This window comes from Cnephaeus nilssonii (assembly GCF_951640355.1).
Source record: "Cnephaeus nilssonii genome assembly, chromosome: 5".
NCBI classification, from domain to species: domain Eukaryota; kingdom Metazoa; phylum Chordata; class Mammalia; order Chiroptera; family Vespertilionidae; genus Cnephaeus; species Cnephaeus nilssonii.
Window position 1 is genome coordinate 42853747 of NC_137076.1, and position 12239 is coordinate 42865985.

Consider the following 12239-nt stretch of genomic DNA (forward strand, 5'->3'; position numbering starts at 1 on the left):
CGGGTACCCAACACCTCCTAAAGGGCCCCACGCGTCGCTGGGGCAACCGTCCAGATGGAGGAAATGACATCATCCCTCTGGGCCCTGGGGGCGGGGGGCGCCTCGGCCGCCTGGGCTTCCGCTGTTGCCTAGGAGACCGGACCCGTCCCGCGCCCACTCGCGCGCCCAGAGCCTTGAGCCAGCGGAACGAGGGCCTCCATCCGCACCTGCTGCGTGAGCCGAAGCGTATTCCCTTCGTTTTGCCACAAATAGGACAGGAAGCCCGTGACTCGGCCTGACAGAATAGTGTACGGACGAATGGGACCGGAGAGCACGGCGGTGACGTCTGCAGACGCGGGAGTCTGACTGCAGGTTTGAATGTTGGCGCCCCTTCCCTAGGCCCCTGTGAAGTCTGAAAGTTAACATGGCTGTGCCCCAGTTTCCTCTTCGGAAAAAAAAAGGGGGGGGGAGGGGGGAGATAATAAGAATGGCCACCTTAACGCCTTGCTGGGTGTATAAATGAAATAATACAGGTGGAATACTTGCAAGAGTGCCTGGGGTTGAATTCAGTCAATATCAGATACACTCTTGATGCAACTCAGCCACAAAGGACCTAGGGCAGTGATGGCGAACCTAGGACACGCGTGTCAGCACTGACACGCGTAGCCATTTCTGATGAAACATTTACTGCTCCTGAGGATGAAACATTTGCCGAGGATGAAACATTTGCTGCTCCTGAGGATGAAACATTTGAGAAATAATGTTTTTTCCTCAAAGTGACACACTACCTGAGTTATGCTCAGTTTTTTGGCGAAGTTTGACACACCAAGCTCAAAAGGTTGCCCATCACTGGCCTAGACAGAAGTCGCCCCTTGTCCACACTGCTGAAAACTCATTCCAAGTGTTGGTAGTATTTCTTTGTGGGATCAGGACAGCGGAAGACTCATGGAAGGGAAATACCAGTACCTTGAGGAAAGACAACTATGACCAACTACACTGTTTAAGTGTGTTCATCAGCATCTTATGAGTGATGGAAACTGGCAATTTTTAGTCAAATATACCAGTATGTATTCTTTTATAGTGTCACGTAGAGACACATGAATTACTATATAGCAAGAGAAATATGATTTCTCATTCAAACTCAGAACTTGTCATCCTAAACAAATTATTTTTGTTACCAGAGTAGTGTCCTTAGTTAACTGCCCTCTACAAATACTGTTCTAGACAAAGATGCATGTTCTGAATGGATACTATCTCTACTCCCTGTGTATTGCTAACTGTCTTGTGCCTAGTATAATTCTGCATACTTTACTCATATCATTTAATTCAGTCTTTCCAAAACTCTGTAAAATTGCTGCTTTTTATATCTGCACTAGTGACCCAGTGCACGGATTCGTGCACATTGAAAGGAAATTAATTAGAAGGTGGCTGGCGGGGCAGGAATGGGCGACATGAGCCCGACATGCCCTGGAGCCAACCTCCCACGGCCCCTCCCCGGCCAGCACACCTGGGGTGGTGCCTTGGCTCCAAGGGCGTCTGCAGAGTGAGTGGGGTCCCTCTGGCAGGTGGAGTTCCTTAGCCTGGCCTGCTGGGATCAGGCTGAAACCAGCTCTCTGACATCCCCCGATGGGTCCTGGAGTGCGAGAGGGCACCCTGCAAAGTTGCTGTCATTCAGGGTGTGGAATGCAAACACAAGTGTGCAGTAAACCAGATTCAGGGCCGACAGTGCCCCAGCATAACCCATGGTCGAAGGTGGAATCGCGTGGCCCCATGAGGAATTGGGCTCCCTCCTCTCTGGTTTTGGGGTGTGTCACCCGAAAACCGCCACTGCCAAGTCACTGCAGCTTGGCAGCTCCTGCGTGGTCAGTGCTTGTCATGGTGACCAGTGAGACGGGCGGAGGGACACTTAGCGTACTAGTCTTTTATATATATAGATTTTACATTTAAAAAAAAAAGGCGATATGATAACATCTCGAGATTCAGTGTTTGAAAATATATTATTTTCACCTGTGATATCTCCCAGGCAAGACTCGTTTGTTACATAGACCCTTATATTATTGTGGTTTTAAGAAATCTTCATTTTTAATAATGTTTTGTATATACAAAAACCACATTGTTATTACTTAAGGAGCTGATCTAGTGTTTTATTTCTTTCCTGATCAGTAGCACACGTTGCATAAGGTATTTTTATGTGTCATCCCATGTTAATCTCCCCCTTTCATTCACCTGTTTAAAATTGCTTGGCCCCTTCCTGCTTTGAGCTCCTTCCTTTTAAGACAAATATGGTTTTGAAATAGAAAAGAAACATCACTAATTTACATGTTTTGGCACAAACACAAACTTTATGAGTTTTTGTGGAATTAAGATCTAGTATTGAAGAAAGCCCAGGCATCACTTAGTAGGAAATTTCCTTGTAAAAGGTCATTTATTTCAGGATTTTCAAGGGAAGAAGGGCCAGAATCCAATGGTAGTTGACGAGAATAAAACAAAACTTCAACACTACTCACAAAAACTCATTTTTATTTTGCATTGCACTCATTTTCGAATTCCATCATCATCACTATTATCACCATCATCCTTTGGTTCCAGGAGGGGAAGGAAATCTCACGGCATGCATTAGTAACCACATTCCAGCAGATGGCAGCAAAAGATTTAGCACCTGGGACTATATGGCAGGAACATACTCATTAATATTTTTGGAATATTTTACTTTTCTTAGAGTGACTTAAAAATACATTTAAAAATAAACTACTTTAGAAACAATTTCACAGAACTTTTTAAATCATCAGCTTTTTCTTTATATTATAAAGTTAGAAAATTAGTAGTTTAATGTGACAATAAATATTTTGTATAAATATTTTTGAAAGACTGTATAAGCTGCTTACCTGCCAGTCCATCCCCTACTCCCAAACTCAGCCGTGATCATTGTTAATAGGTAGGATTATTTTCCATACTATCTTTCCTGTGCATATAAAAATGTTCACGTTACATGTGTTCTTCTATAACCAGTTTTTTTTTTCCACTTGAATATCCTTTTCATGTTAATCAACTACTGAATTGTGCATAATTCCTTGGTTATACGATTGTGTATATTTAAGAAAACAATACTCATGTCCCTTTAACTTGTTTCAATTTTTATGAGAAGGCTTGAATAAATGTTGTGGCATACTTATTTATTTTGGATAAAATCCTAGGGGTGGAATCATTGAGTATATGCACATGAACTCTCTTTATACTTATTGTCAAAAATGCCTTCCAGAAAAGTTTTTACAGCACACACTCCAATGTACATCATAAGAAAAGTGTTCACCTAAATGTATTCATTATTCAGCCACTCTTATTGACCTTTGTAAGTTGCAATTTTGTTTGCTAAATATTTTTTTCTTATTTTTTCCTGTGCAAGTCTGTTTATTGTCTCCTTTAAATATACTGTAATTTCATATATTGGTACAAATAAAAACTGAAATGTCAAATAAAAATATAAACATATTTTTTTTTAGTTTTTAACAGGTAATATTAAGGGTTAAAGGAAGGAAGAATTATTTAAATATAACTGGAAGATGTTCTGTGGGTAAAAATAAAACTTTTCAAATTTCCTTAATTATATAACTATTATTTCTAGCATTAGGAAGAAACTATTCAATATAGTTCTCTTAAGGAAATCCATTAGGTCAGAGGAACTAAAACTAATATAAATTGAAGCTCTTTGTGTTTAAAATGGGCTATGATTAATGCTAAGGCATTACTAAATTTTTGTATGTAACTTTACAGGCACTATATTTGTCCAATCATGGGTTTGATTTTTGGCATTTTATGTATATGTATTATAGTCAAACTTAAGTAAACTTTGATAAAAAGTTGGTTATGCAAGTTTCTTAACCTTAAAATAAACTTTTGTAAATCCTGAGTAAATATCTAAGGTGATTCTATTATATCTTGGCCTGGATTCAAACGTCAACTTTTCGTTTTCTAACAGCAAGTTTATGCAACCCATAGCCAACTGATTTTTTTTCTGTTAGGAAGAATGAGTAAGGAATATACCCTGAAAAATCTGATACAAACTTTTTCCTGCATTATATATTACGATGTCTCTTTTCCTTCTATAATTAAAGCCCACAAATATTTTTGCTAATTAATTTTTATTTTTTAAACAAACGTTTCCCCTTAAAAAGCCAATATTGCATGTGTTAGATAAAGACCTTTTTCCCTATTAACTGTGAGTGAATCTGGTTTCTGTTTTTGTTATTTGCTGTAAGTTTGGGAGTGATGTGTGTCTGGGGTTGGTAGGTATTAGATAAAAATCAGTGATGCATATTAAGTTATAGATAGTATAGATTTTGTATTTTTTTAAATATACTTTTATTTCAGAGAGAATGGGAGAGAGAGATAGGAACATCAATGATGAGAGAGAATCATTGACCAGCTGCCTCCTGTGTGCCCCACACTGGGGATCCAGCCTGCAACCTGGGCATGTGCCCTGACCAGGGATTGAACTGTGACCTCCTGGTTCATAGGTGGATACTCAACCACTGAGCAGCCACACAGATGAGGCTATTTCTTATAGTTTAAAAAAGAATTGCCATTCTAGTTGTTCTTTACTGGACACTGTATTTTGATTTTGTCCTTCAAAATCTTTGTGTACAACGATTGACAGAATGACCTAGTTATGGTTTAACATGTGCAAAGGAACAATTCCTTTTAAGGTCTGAACACTGCTAACCCAGCCTGAGCTTAGGTTAGCATCTTCCTAGGAGATGGGTTGTTCCACTCTTGGTTCATGTGGTGAACTTGTAAATAACCAAATGCAATGACTTTTCTATGTTATTCAAAAGATTCTTTGAACCTAAATGTAGAATTTTATATTTTAATGTGTTAAATAGCATTGTATGGTTTGGGGCATCTTTTTTCAATCTTTCAATCTACAGAAAACTTTTTCAGTTCTATGTAATCATCCAGACTACTATTTTTCACTTTTGTATTATCCTGAAATTTAACAAGTACATATGTGCATGTGGCATGTGTTCATACAAGTTGTTTCTTAAAAGTATCATTAGGATTTTTAATTTATGCATAATCATGGTTGCCTTTCTAACCAATGAAAGGTAATGAAAGGTGATTTTGCTATTTTCCTGAGGTGGTGAATATAGACTGCTCTTTTAGAATTGAGAGCCTGAGCAAAAAAGAATCTCCTAGGTTCATATGAAACCTGAAAACTAGTTTTCCTAAAACCATAATACTGAATCTGTCCATCATTACTGGAATATAAGTCCACTCTGTATGACTGTTTTATACTAGAAATAAACTAAACACTAAATAACTAATCTTGCAGGTGTCTATATAAGTAATGAAAATGTAAATAATAGTTAAAGAAATGCAGAACTCCATGACTACACGACTGCTTCTGAGCCTGCCTTCCCACTCTATCAGGCAAATCTATATTTTATTATTAACACACACTTCATTTTGGAAGCATCTTTTAAATAGAAATGTCAGTTTTTCTAATCTTCCCACACAGCATCTTTCAAAACCCTTCACCACAATTATATACTCCACAAAACCTTTCTTAATTGACCAAATATAATGTGAAAATTGTCTGTGGGAATCTACTTTTATTCCTCCATGTCCTGATTTTAAAATAGAGAGATTTCATCATTATTTTGATTAATTAAATAAACAAAAATGACTAAAAATAAAAAGATTTCAAAAACACAAAATTAAATATAATATAAACATTCTTTATGGTCTATTTTTATTTTTAGTCTGTTAACTCCTACCTTTGTTACATCAAGTATCATAAATGTTTAATAGTCCATGTCTTACTCATTGTAGAATACAATCCAAAAAACAAAATAAGAATTGTGGAAAAATCACCTCAATATTTAATAAATGCCAAATTCATATTGTTAAAATAAATCAGTGAATTTAAAATTAAAATACTTTCTGTACTGGTCACTCAAATAGGGAGATAGATGATTTATTTCAACAAAGGCATACCTCGTTTTACTGTGTTTTACTTTACTGTGCTTGGCAGATACTGCACGTTTTACAAATTAAAGGTTTGTAACAACCCTGCATCAAGCATGTTTGTGGGATCCAATTTTCTAACAGCATTTTCTCACTTCATGTCTCTATGTCATACTTTGGTAATTCTCATAATATTTCAGACTTTTTCATTATTATTATACTTGTTATAGTTATCTGTGATTAGTCATCTTTAAAATTACTATTGTAATTGTTTTGGGGTGCCATGAACTATGCCCCTATAAAACAGTGAAGTTAATTGATAGGCTGTATGATTTCAACTGCTCTCCCAAGTGGCCATTTCCTTCTCTCTCCTTCTCTTTAGGCCCCTCTACTTCCCGAAACACAACAGTATTGAGATTAGTCCAATTAAGGCAAAAAGGAAGAAACTGGGAGACATCTGTAATACTATCAATAATAAAAAGTTTTAAAATAATAAGAAAGCAATTCTACAGTATTCAAGAGAAAGGAAGAATTGCATGTGCCTTACTTCTCACAATCTAGAAATGATTAAGTTTAGAGAGGAAGGCATGTCAAAAGCCAAGACAGGTTGAAAGCTAGACCTGTTGCACCAGGTAGCCAATTTACAAATGTAAAGGAAAAGGTCTTGAAGAAAATTAAAAGTGCTACTTCAGTGAACACACATATAAGAAAGAGAAATCGCTCTACTGCTGATGTGAAGAAAGTGTTAGCGATCTGGATAAAGACCAAATGAGCCATAACATTCCTTTAAACCGAAGCCTAATTCCCTTAAACCAGAGCAAGGCCCCAACTCTCTTCAATTCTATGAATGCTGAGAGATGTGAGCAAGCTGCAGGAGAAAAGCTTGAAGCTAGCAGAGATTGGCTCATGAGGTTTAAGGAAAGAAGCCGTCTCCATAACATAAAGATAAGAGGTGAAGCAGCAAGTGCTAATGTAGAAGCTGCAGCAAGTTAACCAGAAGACTATGTAAGATAATTAATGAAGGTGCTACTCTAAACAACAGATTTTCAATGTATACAAAACAGCCTTATATTGGAAGAAGATGCCATCTAAAACTTTCATAGCAAGGGAGGAGGAGTCAGTGCGTGGCTTCAAAGGACAGACTGACTCTCTTGTTAGGGGCTAATGCAGCTGATGACTTTAAGGTGAAGCCAATGCTCATTTAGTATTCTGGAAATTCTATGGCCATTAGAAATTATGCTAAATCTACTCTGCCTGTGCTAAATAAATAGACAAACAAACAAAACCTGGTTGACAGCACATCTGTTCACAACATGGTTTACTGAATACTTTAAATAAATATTTTGTTGAGAAAACAAAAGATTCCTATTAAAATACTAGAGGCCTGATGCACGAAATTCGTGCAAGAGTAGGCCTTCCTTTCCCCAGCTGCCGGCACCAGCTTCCCTCTGGTACCCGGGACCCGGGCTTTCCTGCAGCCACTGGCAGGCACCCGGGACCCGGGCTCCCCTCATAGAAGGATGTCCGGTCTAATTAGCATATTATGCTTTTATTATTATAGATGACTGCTCACTGGCAATGCATTTGGTTACCCAAGAGCTCTGATGGAGATGGACAACAAGACTAATTTTGTTGCAATACCTGCTAACAAAGCATCTACTTTCAAGTCTTATTATTTAAGAATTCAGTGGAATTATTTAAGTAACTGCAGATGTGGTGGAAATAGCAAGAGAACTAGAATTGGAAGTGGAGCCTGAAGATGTGACTGAATTGCTGCAGTCTCATGATAAAACCTAAATGGATAAGGAGTTGCTTTTTATGGATGAGCTAAAAAAAAGTAGTTCCTTGAGACAGAATCTAATCCTAACAACTATTAGGATTGTTGAAATGGCAACAAAAGATTCAGAATATTACATAAACTTAGTTGATAAAGCAGTGGCAGGATTTGAGAGGATTCAACTTTGACAGAAGTTCTACTGTGGCTGAAAACTATCAAACAGCATCACGTGCTACAGAAAAATCATTTGTGAAAGGAAGAGCCAATGGATGCATCAAATTTTATTGTTGTCTTATGGTAAGAATTGCCTCAGTTACCCAACCCTCAACAGCTACCACCCTTATCAGTCAGCAACCATCTACATTGAGGCAGGACACTCTATCAGCTAAAAGGTTATACTTAATGAAGGCTCAGACAATAGTTAACATTTCTCAGTAAAGAAAATATTTTAAAATTAAGATATTTACATTATTTTCTTAGATATACAACTTTTTCACTCTTAATAAACTACAGAATAGTGTAAATATAACTTCTATACATGCACTGGAAACCAAAAAAACTTGGTGGCTTGCTTTATTACAATATTCACTTTATTGTGGTGGTCTGGAACCAAATACACAATATGTCATAGATAAATATCTTGTTCATGAAGTTGTGTCACATCTGCTATTAGGGAAACTGACCTAAGACACTCTCTTCACTGGAGTTGGCCAATCCATACCCTAATGCCCTGTGTTATCATGACTCAGCTAGTTTCTGTGACCTTTTAGCTCCCATTCTTGCTATTAATGGCATATATCTCCAAGGTTCAACTTTTCACTTCCATGGAGACAACTATGATCTGAATGGTGGAGTCAGCATGATCATTCTGGGAAGAATTTAGAACCCAAAAGTCTTGTAGCATTCTTACATAAATGCTTTTTTTATAAAATAGCTTCTACTAAAAACAAAACAACAAAAACAAACCTTTACTATGTTATTAAATGTTGAATAGATTATGAATTCAGGAGTTTTAAACAGCATTATCCAAGAGGAATCTATCTATATATATGAAAGGCTAATATGCTAAGTGTCCGACCATCCAACCAGTCGCTATGATGCATACTGACCACCAGGGGGCAGATGCTCAATGCAGGAGCTGCCAAGATGCAGTAACTTGGCAGCAGTGGTTCTTGGGTGATGCACCCTAAAACTATAGAGGAGGGAGCCCGATTCCTCACTGGGCCACGCGATTCCACCTTCGGCTGTGGGTTATGTTGCTGCTGGGGCATTGTCGGGCCTAATTCTGGTTTACTGCACACTTGCATCTGCATTCCACACCCTGTACGACAGCAACTTTGCAGAGTGCCCTCTTGCACTCCGGAACCCCTCGGGATGTTGGAGAGCTGGTTTTTGCCCAATCCCCACAGGCCTGGCCAAGGGATGCCACCTGCCAGAGGGACCCCGCTCACTCTGCAGACACCGAGGAGGGACCACGGGAGGTTGGCTCCAGGGTGAGTCCGGCCCTTCTCGCCCAGTCCTGCCCTGCCACCAGCCACTTTCTAATTAATTTCCTTTCAATGTATATGAATCTGTGCACCAGGTCACTAGTTTTTTATATAAAAGTAATCATCATAGATGTAAACTAAAAGGCAAGGCAAAAAGTAGTGGTATACCAGGCAAAAATTAAAAGTTTTGAAAAAGCTCTTATTATTCCATATGAGAAAATATAATAAGCTTTTAGAAGTAGATAAATTTTCTAATAACATTTTGTTCATTAATGCATATTTCTAATTTCCATTTAGGCAAGCAATTCTTTATAATGTAGAGTTTATGATTACATAAGCATTAAAGATTTTATCTACTTGTATGCTATCAGGCAAATCTACCTAAAACATTTGTGGTTTTGATGTGAGATTTTGCAGCTATGAAGCTTGATTTCTTTGCAAGTTCTGCAATTTGTTTAAGTTTATTTACATAAGGAACACTAAATTAGCTTGTTATACTTAGAGTCATTCAAGTATGTCCAATTTGCATACCCATAATTTGAATCCCACGCATTCAATTTAATCTTCTTTCCATTGCTTTCTCTGGCTCCCTTCAAAAGATTAAGAATGACATATATATTTTTGGATGTTTCCTACTATATGTCCCAGAAAATTTAATTCAGAATATTTTTGTCTTTTATTTTAAACCATTTTTTTTTTTTTCTGGAGAATGGTGAGAATCTGAAGATGTGAGCATCTCTAAGGATTTTGCATCTATTCCAAACATGCATGCTTGCAGAAGCAACTGTTACAATGTCCATTCTTTTAATATAAGATTCCACTTAGAACTTTAGCATGGATATTGGAGGTACTTTTAAGAGATTTTGATATTTTTATTTGGATATTGCTATGATTTCTGGATAGCCCTTCATGTATTTCTGTGGGCGGCCTTTCATATTGTCAGAGAATGCCACTTTATTTTACTGAATAACTGTTTAGACATTTACTCTTCTCTATAAAAATTCTGGTAATTTTAGCCTGAAGCAACAGGTCTTCTGCTCTTGGAAATATTTCTATTTTAAAAAGAACTTTAACTTTTAAATCAAAGTAACTAATGTATAATATAACAATAAAATGGTACTGAAGAGCTTCTAATAAAATAAAATGGTTCCCTCATTCTCCCAAACCACCAATTCTCACCCTCAGTACTTCTAAAGTCAACAAACATTAACTGAAGGTTTATTTGTAATGATTTCCCATAAAAAAATCATCTCTAAAAATATAACTCAACTCCTATACTTTGATTTATAGTTTTAAAACATTTTCTATCTAATTCCTCATGTAACAGACATGATTTAGCTTACTCACACCCTGCCACCAATATCTAATTGTATTAATTTTGGATTATTCAACTACTTTTCTTTAAATTAAAAAAAGAAACAAAATAACAAAAAACAAATCAAGCCCCCCTCCCCTCTCTCTGTAGAAACACATATGTTATATAATCTGAAGCCAAAAAAAAAGACATAAAATTGGCTTGTTTGCCCAGTATGGCAACAAGGTCACCAGTAAGATTTATGTCATTTCTGCTAAGATTTATAATACAGTATCCCTTAGCAGCGTATTGTTATAGGCAGCACTTCAGATACTTATTTTGCTTCCTATCTAAAAATTTTTCCGGAAGATGAATAATATTAATAATAACAATAACAACAATAGCTACCATTGTTGTTTAGTAATTTTAGGCCTTCTCTAAATTCCTTCTATGTTCTTTGAAATTCTTACCATGCCCATTGGTAAGAATTTCAAAGAGGTATTATTATGCCCATTTTATAGATGAGGAATCAAAAGCACAAAGAGATTATATCACTTATCTGCTCTAGTTACTATAATTGGCAACTTAACCCTCTCAACATTTAGTGATGAAAAGCAACCGTTGTTTATACTCATGGATTCTGAGTCAGAAATTGGGACAGTACCCAACAGAGAATGCTTGCCTCTCTACTTCAAGAGGCTAATGCTGACACTGAGTTATTCTGCTTTTCTTTTGCTATTGACTTGTAGTTTCTTTCCACTGTGCTTGGAAAAGTACTTGAAACTTCTTAAATTTATTAAGACTTGTTTTTGACCCAACATGTAATCTATCCTGAAAACTATTCCATGTGCTCCTCAGATGAAAGTATATTCTGCTTCTGTTTTGTACAATGTTTTGCACATGTATTTTAAGCCTTTTCCAGAATGTCATATAGTTTAAATCATATAGTATTCAGCCTTTTTAGATTGGTTTATTTCATCTATATATATAAAGAAGTAATATGAAAATTAGGTTGGTACGCTGTAATGGTCACGACCAGCTCAGGAGGAGGGGCCGCGAGAGAACAACATGCAGGCGCGGCCCGGAGCCTGAGAGAATAACACACATGGGTGCCAGCTCCGAGCCTCCCAGGCATGGCTGGGGGCAGGCCCCCAGCAGACATACACAGGGGGGCATGCTCCGAGCCGCTGGGGCCAGACTCCGGCTTAGGCCTGCTCCCCAAGCCATCCTGAGGGACCCCGGACTGTGAGAGGGGGCAGCCTGGACTGAGGGACCCCCGCCCCCAGTGGGCCTCTAGTTTAGTAATATGCAGTTAAGGTTTCTCTATGTCTTCTCATGGTTTGATAGCTCATTTCTTTTCAGCATAAAACAATATTCCATTGTCTGCATATGCCATCATTTATTTACCCATTTACCCAGTGAAGGACATCATAATAGCTTCTGAGTTTGGGTGATTATGAATAAAACTACTGTGAACATTCATGTATTGGCCTCATACCAATCACCTTGGCCAGAGCTTCTGTGGATCTTTCCAACCTTCATGGGAGTCTAAACTGCTCTCTTCGTTCTTTGAGGCTCTCAGGTGTCTAGAATATGCCCAGTCCCATCAATGTGGCAAGCAAGTTGAGACAGAATCCTGCTCCTTAGGCAAATCCTGAAAAAGAACATTTGCAATGTGGGCCAAGTCTTTCCTTCCTCAGGGAAAAGCTGAAACATTTTTTTTAAAAATATATTTTTA

At 37.6% G+C, this 12239-nt stretch overlaps 1 long non-coding RNA gene across 1 annotated transcript in view; it reads left to right on the top strand.

Annotated features, from left to right (window-relative positions):
* Positions 1-6: 6 nt before the first annotated feature.
* The window catches only part of LOC307099928, a 90923-nt gene continuing 78690 nt past the window's right edge, over positions 7-12239 (top strand). The window contains exon 1 of the long non-coding RNA XR_013813574.1: positions 7-351. This is a non-coding gene — a long non-coding RNA (uncharacterized lncRNA). The remainder of the gene's footprint in view (positions 352-12239) is intronic.